Consider the following 12,777-nt stretch of genomic DNA (forward strand, 5'->3'; position numbering starts at 1 on the left):
AAATTTTGAAACAAACTCGTCTCGGTCCGATATATTAGGATTGTGGATACCAAATTTGGTTGCACTAGCGTTTATAGTCTCTGAGATCTAGGCGCTAATGTTTTACTCTAAGCAAAGCCGCCTATGCTACGTGTGTGTTAGAGAGAGACAGGGCGAGAAAAAATGAAATTGTTTTCTTGATGCTGGCTATAATAATAATACGATCCAATTCAGATTCCGCAGTCTAAAAGATATCGTCATTCTCTACGATTCTGCGTTTTTGGTTTTCTCGTATCTTTAAAATTGTGGATGCCACAGATTTTCGCCCTTTGTGGGGGCGGAAGTGGGCGGGGCAAAGTTTTGAAATATTTTTGTAGCAGTGACATATCACAGAAGTCTGGATCCAAAACATCGTTGCTCTAGCTCTTATAGTCTTTGAGAATTAGGCGCTGAAGGGGACGGACAGACGGACAGACGGACGGACGGACAGACGGACAGACGGACAGACAGACATGGCTCAATCGACTCGGCTATTGATGCTGATCAAGAATATATATACTTTATGGGGTCGGAAACGATTCCTTCTGGACGTTACACACATACACTTTTACCACAAATCTAATATACCCCAATACTCATTTTGAGTATCGGGTATAAAAAACGGAGAAAATCCCTACTGCAGTCATCGACTGCGATACAACCTCTGGCGCTTACGTATAATTTCGTATAAAATATGTTCTATGTAAATAATCAACCAATTTCTTTTCGGTTTTAGTTGCCGATCGTGTTCTGACATGATAATTATAGTACGAGAACAAAGAATACAATAAGTATAGACAATGGAAGAGATTACTTGGAAGAGTATAATTTTTATACCCGATACTCAAAATGAGTATTGGGGTATATTAGATTTGTGGTAAAAGTGGATGTGTGTAACGTCCAGAAGGAATCGTTTCCGACCCCATAAAGTATATATATTCTTGATCAGCATCAATAGCCGAGTCGATTGAGCCATGTCTGTCTGTCCGTCTGTCCGTCTGTCCGTCCGTCCGTCTGTCCGTCTGTCCGTCCCCTTCAGCGCCTAATGCTCAAAGACTATAAGAGCTAGAGCAACGATGTTTTGGATCCAGACTTCTGTGATATGTCACTGCTACAAAAATATTTCAAAACTTTGCCCCGCCCACTTCCGCCCCCACAAAGGGCGAAAATCTGTGGCATCCACAATTTTAAAGATACGAGAAAACAAAAAACGCAGAATCGTAGAGAATGACCATATCTTTTAGACTGCAGAATCTGAATTGGATCGTATTACTATTATAGCCAGCATCAAGAAAACAATTTCATTTTTTCTCGCCCTGTCTCTCTCTAACACACAGGTAGCATAGGCGGCTTTGCTTAGAGTAAAACATTAGCGCCTAGATCTCAGAGACTATAAAAGCTAGAGCAACCAAATTTGGTATCCACATTCCTAATATATCAGACCGAGACGAGTTTGTTTCAAAATTTCGCCACACCCCCTTCCGCCCCCGCAAAGGATGCAAATCTGGGGATATTCACAAATCTCAAAGACTATTAACGCTAGAGTAACCAAATTTGGAATTCGCACTTCTCTTAGATCTCACTATAAAACGTGTATCTCAAAATTTCGCCCCACCCCCTTCCGCCCACACAAAGGACGAAAATCTGTTGCATCCACAATATTGCAGATTCGAGAAAACTAAAAACGGGGAATCATAGATAACGACCATATCTATCAGATTGCTGAATCTGGATCAGATCAGATAATTTTTGTAGCCAAAAGGAACAAATCAATTTGCAGTGGCTATGCAGCGCGTGACATCACGCTCAGACTGATTTTCTGTCTCTCTCGCACGCACTCTTTGTCGTGTCGTTTAATATTAGCGGCGTCTGCCGGAGGAAAGCCATACTGACTTAGTATCGGGTATAACTGTAGAGTTGCGGTGTCCGCAGCAACTCACAACGTTCCCCCTCGTTTTTTTTTGCATCTGTTTGCAAAATGAGTATTGGGGTATATTAGATTTTTGGTAAAAGTGTATGTGTGTAACGTCCAGAAGGAATCGTTTCCGACGCCATAAAGTATATATATTCTTGATCAGCATCAATAGCCGAGTCGATTGAGCCCTGTCTGTCTGTCCGTCTGTCCGTCCGTCCATCCGTCCGTCCGTCTGTCCGTCCTCTTCAGCGCCTAATGCTCAAAGACTATAAGAGCTGCTGGGGCGCTACAGACTGTAATCACAAATGGGAATATCAATAACCGGGCGAAAGGGCTGCACACGAGTATGTCCACTTCCGGGCCGAGTCTTATGCCGACGCCTCCCTTGGCCCCCTTCGCACAGGTAGTCTTGACCCTGTTTACATATCGGGGCTTGCTCGGGTTGCCCGTGTGGCAAGGGATTGAAATCGGAGGCGTACCCCAACCAGCGCCCAAAAGAGCCCTGAAAATGGATGCTTCTACGGATTCTGGATCAGGTATAATGGGTCGTGGATCGTGGATGATGACGCTTTTGTTGTGTTGTTTTGATCACTGATCACTGAATCAATAAGAGTACAGTGAATATTTAATGATTCATTTGTTGCCGCTTCTGGTGGATTCCGTGCCTCCGAAGTGCGTATGCGGGGGCCTGCAATTGGTGGCAACAAAGGCCCCACGGCTGCCACAATCGCTGCTGCAGCGGAAATGTTTTGCTGCTGCTGCATGCTCTCCTCCTCCGATTATTATTGAATAAATTGCAGAACAAATATGCAGCGAAATAAAAATAATAATAAATGCAATCACGGGGATGAACGATGAGCAATTGGACTCCCGTCCAAACGGAACGGATCGTAATATGCATAAACGATATATCTGATCGACTGGAAACTCTTGTTTGAATTTGACTTTGAATTTCGAATATTTCGGCATATATTTTCATTGCGGCCAAAAACGGAGAGACGATTCCGTGCATTACGATTCTGGCATCAACGAAAATAGATGCCCAAATGGAAGTGCAAACATCTCTGAGGGGAGGAGTGGAGTGTCGGGCGTGTGGACGTTTGTCTTCTGTCAGTGTGTGATTGGATACTGCTTGCTGCTTTCTGCTCGATGGCTTCCCCCTAGATCACGAGGTGCAGGCGTATCTGGAACACCAGCTCCTCGACGGTCTTCTTCAGGAGCGCCGCCAAAGACAGGATGAATCCCAGGAGGCTGAGGGAGAACAGCCAGGGAGTGGTCATGAGCACGGCAAAGAAGACGAGCGTCTCGTCGCCCCGGGCATTGGCCATGCGCCACAGCAACTGGCGCTGGATGGTGCGCAGCTTGAACTTGCTGTTCCACAATCGGAGGCGCATCGAGCCGACGGTTTCGTTGACGACCACAGTCTTCTCGACCAGCCAGAACACCGCGCAGCACAGCATCTGCATCACCAGCAGCACGACCTTGACCACAGCGGTCTCCAAGACGAGGTGGTACAAGGCCACCATGCGCTGACTGTGCTCCGGCTGCATTGTGGAGAGCACGACTGCGCCGAGGGACTCCAGCGGAGAGACCCTGGGGGAAGGGCCGTCGGAGAGCTCCTCCCACTCCGAGTCCGACTCGGTGCGCTCTATCGAGCTGAACTCGCTCTGGCCCTGACAGGAGCACGACTCCTCCTCTTGGTCCTCCTCGGTGGGCATCGAGTAGTCGCCCTCGTAGTCGCCGTCGTAGCGGCCGTCGGAGTACTCTTTGTGCGGGCCGTCGTAGTAGTCTCCGCGGCTGTCCGGAGAAGCGCCGCCTGTCCAGAGGGAGCTCAACACGGGCGGTGGTCCCATCGATGCCATCTGTGGCACAGCATTGAATCTGCAGGGGAGCCGGGGGTAAGTTATGTCCTAGGGGGAAGGGGAGTCTGAGCTGCTGCCGCTCACCCATCTGAATCACCCATCGGAGGGAAGGTGGGGGGGTGTGCGCGACCTATTGGACCCATTGGGCGCGAAAGCAGAAGACTAGTGTGGATTTGGCCTAGGAAGGGCATCGCATTGAGTCCATTCTTGTCGCCGGAACCTTCGGGGGGGACCTGCAGCTCCGGCTGCTGCTGCTGATGCTGGTCGGTAAAGTCGAAGGATCCCATGGATCCGAAAATACCCCGCGAAAGGGTGAATGGGGAACGTGGATTATTAATAGTTGGATTCATCTTATTCCAGCACCTGTGAGGAAATATTCGTTCATGGGCTTTGTTTTGTATTTGTATTTTTATTTACTTTATGTTCCCTGTACTTTCGATATTTGTACTGAATGATTCCCAGAGCCAGTTCTGAACGGCTCCAAGTGATAGTTCAGGGCCCACTTCGATGTTGTGTTCCTAACAGATTCTCCCTTCTTTTCAGGTCTCCCCACCCCACCCCACAACGCCGCAAAAATATTTCAAAACTTCGCGCCGCCCACTTCCGCCCCACAAAGAACGAAAATCTGTGGCATCCACGTTTTTAAAGATACGATAAAACCAAAAAAGGGAGAATCGTAGAGGATGTTTATATGTTCTAGAATGTAAAATCTCAACCAGATCGTATAATTATTATAGCCAGAATCAAGAATACAATTTTATTTTTCCTCGCTCTGTCTCTCTCAAAAACACAGGTTTCATGGTCGGTTTTGCCAGTTGCAAAATATGAGTTCAAGGATCTCAGAACCTATAAGAGCCAGAGCAACCAAATTTGGTATCCATACTCCTGTGATATCGGACCTTGACTGTTTCGTGTCCAAATTTCGGCACACCCCCTTCCGCCCCCGCAAAGGACGAAAATCCACAAATCTCAGAGACTATTATCGCTAGAGTAACAAAATTTGGTATCCGCACTTCTGTTAGATCTCACTATAAAACCTATATTTCAGAATTTCTCCCCACCCCCTTCCGCACCCACAAAGGACGAAAATCTGTTATATTCACAATATTGCACATTCGAGAAAACTAAAAACGCAGAATCATAGATAGTGACCATATCTATCAGATCGCTGAATCTGGATCAGATCGGATCATTTTTGTAGCCAAAAGCAAGAAATCAATTTGCAGTGGCTACGCAGCGCCCGACGTCACGCTCTGACTGATTTTCTGTCTCTCTCGCACGCACTCTTTGTCGTGTCGTTTAATATTAGCGGCCTCTGCCGGAGGAGAGCCATACTGACTAAGTATCGGGTATAAATGTAGAGTTGCGGTGTCCGCAGCAACTCACAACGTTCCCCCTCGTTTTAAATTTGGTTGTTGCGGGGAGGCGGAATCTCTTCACGAACTCTCGCCATTTTGCTGCTACTTGTCATGAGAATTGGAAAAAACATTGAAACAAAGAAAGGATCTGCCACCACTAATGGTAATAATTGCACATTGGCTATCATTAAGCAATGATCAGAATTATAGAACAAATTGTCTACATCCATGTTTAGCTAAACTTTAGTTTTCTCCGTTTTTTTCTTACTCACTCATATTAAAACCAAAAACCAAAAAAAAACACAAACTAACGAGAGAAAACTGTGTAAAGAGTTAGAAAGTGCCAATAAATACATTAAACACAAACACACACACACACAAGAGACTTTTCAATTAAAAACAACAAGCAGGCAGCAAATCGCCAACACACAAACTAACAACAACCATGACGAAGGGAATGGCCAGACGGGGGTCAAACAGATGCCACAGCGACGGCGGCAGACCGGCCCGCAGAGGGGCCCTAGCGGCAGCAGCAGGAGCCATCTACACCAACACCAACTCCGCCAATAGCAGCAGCAGCAGCAGAGCACTCGGCGCAGACGCCAACACCAACGTCAACGCCAATGCAGAGCGCCGACGCCACAGCGACGGCGGCTGCAGCCAATACAATGATAACAGCAATCGTGAGTACCGAGCCATCGCTGATGTATCCACGGCCACAGCCAAGAGCCAAACACAAAGGGAAATGCTGAAAAGACGCCGCTCTCACGGCCACTTTTCCCGCCTCTCGCGAATACCCACACATTCTTATTGCCTCCTCCCCACCCTGCATACGAAACAAGTAAACCAACTGAGAGAGTCGAAAGGGGGAAACGACAAAGAGACGGACTAACAGTGAAGAGTCTGCAGAACAAGAGGCCTCGAAACATACCTGCCTTCATACCTACATATAGACGATACTTCAGCCCGAGCGGAAAAAGCAGCGAACGGATCGAACATTACAATCGAACCTGGTTCGAGTTTGAGCTTGAACGCCCCTCTCATGACGAAAGCCCTGGCAGCAAACACAAACGCAAACACACATGCAAACACAACCGCAAATAAAATGACAACGACATTGTGTAAAACGGCAATGCAAATTAAATAACTGCGGTAGCGGATTGCGTTTTTAAAAAGTTTTTATTTTACTTCTAACTTCACAGATATAGATTTAAGTAGAGGGTCACAAAGGATTCCGGACAAAGGGTTTGCGCGATCTTAATTTTTAGCTCGACTTTGCGGTGTCGCTTTTGGATCAAGACTGGCTTGAACTTTCTGATCTTTGCATCGTTGATCCCTTTCGGGAATAGTTTTTCTATAAACATTTCAATTGATTTCGCCATCCCGAGTATTGGATTTCGTCATCCAAAGAGAGAACTGTAAAAGGCTTAAAGTGCAGGATCTGCAGAAAGCCGGGAGTGAGATTGTTTATGAGAAGCCGGGTGTGGGCAAACATTGGTTTTCCATTTAGGCGAGTGTCAAAGATTGGGATTGCGGCGGGAGCCCTTGAGATTGTACATCTTAGAAATCAATTAGGCGGAGGCCCAAGATTGAAATTGTTTTCGATTTGGAAAGCCAAAGATTGTTTACAACTCGTATAAGAGCTCAATAGAATTGGGTACGGTAACTCCCCCCATTCTTAAATGTTTCGTCCCGATACATTTTGAAGTTCTGATAGAGCTCTAATTTCTTCTGACAGTATTTGAATGTTGCTTTCCACTATTTCTTCTGACGGTATTCTTATTGATTTAATAAGTACAAATTTGGTTCATTTATAGCCGAAGTAAAATAACATTATCAATATCAAAATGATTAAAAATAATGTTGTTAATGGTAAGGCCGTATTACCTAATGTTATAAGGGGATTTAAAATATTAATGTTCAAAGTGACCGCCACGATAATTAAATATTGATCTGTAACAACACTGCGCATGTGCCCTGCTGCATATCGATGTTCTCATATCGATGTTCTGTATATCGATGTTCCCTTTTCGGTGTCTCTCTCTTGCGTATGTTACTCGGAAGCACATATAATTCTGTATACTGATATTCTGCTGTCTTACAAATAAAATAACTTTAACAGGTTATGGGCCCAGACACCAATTCACCCAGAAACAGTATAAAACAGAAACAGTGAGAAACAATAAACATTGTTTGGTGCTTAGTGAAAAGCAGTGCTAAAAAATGGCATAGACTCATTGGGGTTATGTGTGTACATAGAAAGGCAAAAGAACAAGTTGAACAAATTCAACGGAGATTCGCATTGTGTTTTTTGATTAGAATTTTGCAGCGAATCGGACCGTTGCCGTGGTTTAAAGTCCAAAATAAAGCAGTCCCAACGGATCAAGAAACACAAAAGCGAACGGAGACTCAAGTGTGTATACCAAAAAGTGCGTATGCCAAGCCGCACAAAACGGCAAGTGTGTATACCCAAAAGTGTGTATACGAAGGCATAGAAAATCGCGAGTGTGTGTGTGTAAATAGCAACTCGGGGGGATACTTAAAAGAAAACGAAAAAAACAAAAGAAAGACACGGACAACAGTATTGTCGTCGTAGTTGCTTTGTGCATGAGACGATCGACAGTTTTAAATTTTGCACTGTGGGACAATAAGTATAAAATATGAGTGGAAATATGAATTTCAATATTGAGAAACTGGACGAAAACAATTATAGCACATGGGAAGTTTTGATGAGAAGTGTTCTCATACAAAATGATTTGTGGCCAATCGTCAGTGGTAAAATTGAGCTTAGTGAAAGTGCAACAAGTGAGCAACGTGCAGCTTTTGAACTAAAGGATCAAAAGGCGTTGGCGTCAATTTTACTTTGCGTTAAATCGACCCAACTAAACAATATTAAAAATTGTGTATCGTCGTCACAGGCATGGCAAAAGCTAAATAAAATTCACAGGCCAAGCGGACCAGCAAGGGTAGTGTTTTTAATTAAACAATTGTTGACGTTAAAAATGTCGGATCGTATAAGTGCACAGGAATATTTGCGGAAATTCCAGGTGGTACACGAGGCTTTAGCAGAGGTCAACATAAAGGTTGATGAAAAGATCTTATCAGTTGTGTTGCTAAATGGTTTGCCTAAATCGTATGAAAGTTTTGTTGTTGCGATTGAGACGCGAGATGATTTGCCGAGCTTGAGCATGCTAAAAATAAAAATTTCTGAAGAAGCGAATAGGCAGGAAGATAGCATTAGCAAGGAAATTACAAGTAGCGCGGAACTACACGTCAGTTATGACAACAACAATTTTAAGAAAAACTTTAAGAAGGGCAAAAAGTGTTTTAAGTGCGGAAAGGAAGGCCATTTTAAATCGGAATGCCGTGCTAAAAGCAAGCAGGAAGAAGCAAACAACAAGGGCGCAAACAGTAAAAGCGGGGAAAGATTGGGTACAATGCTTTGCGTAACCGAATATGACAAAGTGGAACCAGAAAAATATGTACCAATCCTAAGTTTAGCTAAGCCGAATGACCAGATGTTAAATGCATGGTGCATAGACAGTGGCGCAACGGCGCATCTATGTTGTGACAAGGAACGCTTTGTGTCGTTCACGGAAGATAATCAAAAAGTATTTTTAGCCGGCGGTAAATCACTTATTGCTGAAGGGCATGGAACTGTTCAAGTAAAGTTCGGTGATAGATCCGTTACGATGGAAAATGTTATCTTGGTACCAGATTTGCAGTACAATTTTATATCGGTCACAAAACTATTAAAACATGGAAAAAAAGTTGTGTTTGAGAAAAATCAAGCGATGATTTTTGAAAACGGAAAAATAGTTATAAAGGCACATCTGGAAAATGGATTGTTTATGGTTCAGGACAATCAGGAAAAGTGTATGAACATTGTAAATGTTGAGGCAGATGCATTCAAATGGCACAATAGGTTCGGACATGTACATTTTGACGCATTAAAGGAAATGGTTAACAAGGAGATGGTAATAGGTCTCAAGGGCATATACAAGCCAAAACAAGTGTGTGCAACATGCGCAAAAAGTAAAATTTGCGTGCAACCATTTCAATCGAGCACAAACAGGTCAAAGACTTAATACATACTGATGTATGCGGTCCAATGCAAAAGCAGTCAATGGGAGGCAATCGATATTTCGCCACATTTATTGATGATTGTTCAAGATATGTATCAGTAAGTTTCCTAAAAACCAAAGATCAGGTTTTCGAGGCTTTTAAAGAATTTAAGAGTCAAGTTGAGTGCCAAACTGGGAGAAAAGTCAAGGTTTTACAAAGCGACAATGTCCGAGAATACATATCAAGCGTTTTTGACAATTACCTAAACCAAAATGGAATAAAGCGAAACTTAACAGTGCCATATACACCTCAACAAAACGGAGTTGCAGAAAGGGCCAACAGAACATTGGTAGAAATGGCAAGAAGTATGCTGCTGCATGCTGGGTTGAGTGAATGCTATTGGGCAGAAGCGATTCGAACTGCCACGTATTTGCGAAATAGAGTGGCAAGCAGCTGCTTGAGCGGGGTGACACCTTTTGAAATATGGACAGGTCGAAAGCCAGTGGTATCGCATTTAAGAGTTTTTGGCTCAGTAGCGATAGCTCTAGATAAAACAAAGAAATCAAAGTTCGCACAGAAAGGCTTAGAGTATATAATGGTGGGCTACTCGGATACGGCCAAAGCATACCGTTTGGTCAGTAAAGAAACCAGGAAACTCGTAGAGAGTAGGGATGTCATTTTTGTAGAACCTGAAGGGGGCAAACTAGATGCATCATGTTCCAATGACATATCATCAATTGAGGTTCAACAAAACCAGAACGCTGAACCCGAAATGGATAGCGAGCAATTTAAAGATCCAGAAAATGAGCCAGAAAATCAGGAGGAGATTAGGTCTAGTAATGACATTCTTGTAATTCCAGAACCAATAAGAGGACCAGGACGCCCAACCATAGTACGGACGGGCAAACCAGGACGACCAAGGAAGCAGTATCATATGCTCAATGCGATACTGGCAGCAGACGTACAAGTTCCACAAAACTACGCACAAGCTGAACGGTCTACTGAAGGCGAGATATGGAAAGCATCAATGAAGGACGAGTACGAATCTCTCGTGAAGAACGGCACGTGGTCGCTTACTAAATTGCCTAGCGGGAAAAAGTCCATTGGATGCAGATGGGTTTACGCAGTTAAGTCCAATCCGGATGGAAGCGTGAACAGGCTCAAATCACGTCTGGTGGCGAAAGGTTGTAGCCAACGCTACGGGATCGACTACAAGGAAACATTTGCACCAGTTGTACGCCACGCAACTATCAGGTTGATAATTGCACTTGCAGTCGAACATGGTCTCCACCTACATCAAATGGATGTTGTCACGGCGTATCTCAACGGCGAATTGGAAGATGAGGTTTTTATGAGACAACCTGAGGGCTTCATCAGCGAAGTTCACCCAAATCACGTTTTGAGGCTTCACAAAAGTATATATGGCCTAAAACAATCAGGAAGAGTGTGGAACTCTACGTTGGATGCAACGCTGAGACGCATTGGTTTTATACCGACTGTCAACGAACCCTGTCTGTATCGTAAGCCAGGTAAAAATATGTGTCTAATAGCTGTCTACGTAGATGACATTATTTTGGCGTGTAAGGACCTAGATGATATATCTGATATCAAGATAAAGATCGCAGCAGAATTTGATGTGGTTGACATCGGGCCTATGCAATACTTTTTAGGTATTGAGGTGAAACGTGAAGGCAGTACGGGTGCGATTTCAATCAGCCAACGGAAATATATTAGAGAGTTGCTCGAACAGTACAATTTGAAAGATTGTCGACAGACGTCCACGCCTCTTGAAGCTGGTTACCAGGTGGCATGCAACAAAGAGGATTGCCGCAGGGTCGACATCACATCATTCCAAAAGCTAATTGGAGAGTTATCTTATCTTGCTGTTATGACTCGTCCAGACATTGCGCATTCGGTGAACAAATTAGCACAACGTAACAAGGATCCTCATTCCGAGCATGAAGCGGCAGCCAAGCACATCCTTCGATATTTGGCAAAAACTATCGACTGGGAGATATGCTACACAAAGCAAGGAAAGGCAATTGAGTGTTTTGTTGATGCAGATTGGGCAAGTGATATGACAAACCGAAAGTCATTCACTGGCTATGTATGCATGTTGGCAGGAGGAGCGGTTTCTTGGGAGTCAAGAAAGCAATCGACGGTTGCCCTCAGTTCCACGGAGGCAGAGTACATAGCCTTATCATCTGCAGCAAAAGAGGCGATATACTTTCGCAGCCTACTGATTGACTTAAAGCTGATATCCAAGGAGTCAGCTATTCAGATGTACGGCGACAACATTGGAGCACAGCAGCTTGCTAGAAACCCCATGTTTCATGCACGTACAAAGCACATCGACGTCAAGATACATCATATTCGAGAGGTTCTCAAGAGAGGTGAAGTCAACATTGCATATCTGCCAACCGATGAGATGATAGCAGATGTCCTCACAAAGAACTTAGCCAAGGTTAAGCACCATAAATTTGTATTCGCATTTGGTTTAAAAGATCGTTTATAAGTGCTTGACATGTTATTGAATATTAGTTAAGTATATTTAAAGTTTGTAAACATGCGTTGTGTTGAGGAGGAGTGTTCAAAGTGACCGCCACGATAATTAAATATTGATCTGTAACAACACTGCGCATGTGCCCTGCTGCATATCGATGTTCTCATATCGATGTTCTGTATATCGATGTTCCCTTTTCGGTGTCTCTCTCTTGCGTATGTTACTCGGAAGCACATATAATTCTATATACTGATATTCTGCTGTCTTACAAATAAAATAACTTTAACAATTAACATTATCAAAAGAAAATTGCTTATCATTCGATTGTATATAATCAACTAATTCAAAATCGCTATATCTATGATGCGATATATATCATAGAATTTTACCCTTATCATTTATGTGGGTTATATTATTTATTACAATTGTGTTGTTGAATATAAGGAGATACGATCCTAACAAAGTAGTATTGTCTACGATATTTTTGCCTGAAACTAATATGGCACCATCCTGAATGATGTCTATTTCTTTGTTTTTTCCCCTTTTTTTAGTGCAGTTGGCTTTAAAGCCATTAAGTAAATTGGTGAAACAGGTATTCTTTAAATTTTTTTGTGCGTAATTGTTAAAAGTTTCACTTTTAAAATTATTCATTAAATAGTATTTCTCCTTACATTCACAAACTTAACTAACATTCCATCATTTTGTGAGATGGCTCTTGCATGGTAAAACTTGCAAATATCTTTAATTTGAGGATATTTTATGTAAATGATTATTAAATCTGCATTTCGAATTATTTTAACCGTTGCAATGTCCAGCAGATCAGACAGTTCAACAGGATGTTTTTCATGCTTATAAATGTCCTCTATTTCGTTTTTATTTAAAATGTTTGTATTGAAAATGTTTACTTTTAAGAGGGTTATGGTATCAACTAAATTTAGTAGGGCAAAAGTTATTAATTTTAAACGATGCTTTCTCAGTATCGTTTCTTCATTGAAGATGACATTTTTTAATGAATTTGATAGCAATTCAATTTCTTTGAAAAATTTGGAATTTATT

Source organism: Drosophila persimilis, unplaced genomic scaffold (genome assembly GCF_003286085.1).
Source record: "Drosophila persimilis strain 14011-0111.01,24,50 unplaced genomic scaffold, DperRS2 tig00001154-arrow-arrow-pilon, whole genome shotgun sequence".
NCBI classification, from domain to species: domain Eukaryota; kingdom Metazoa; phylum Arthropoda; class Insecta; order Diptera; family Drosophilidae; genus Drosophila; species Drosophila persimilis.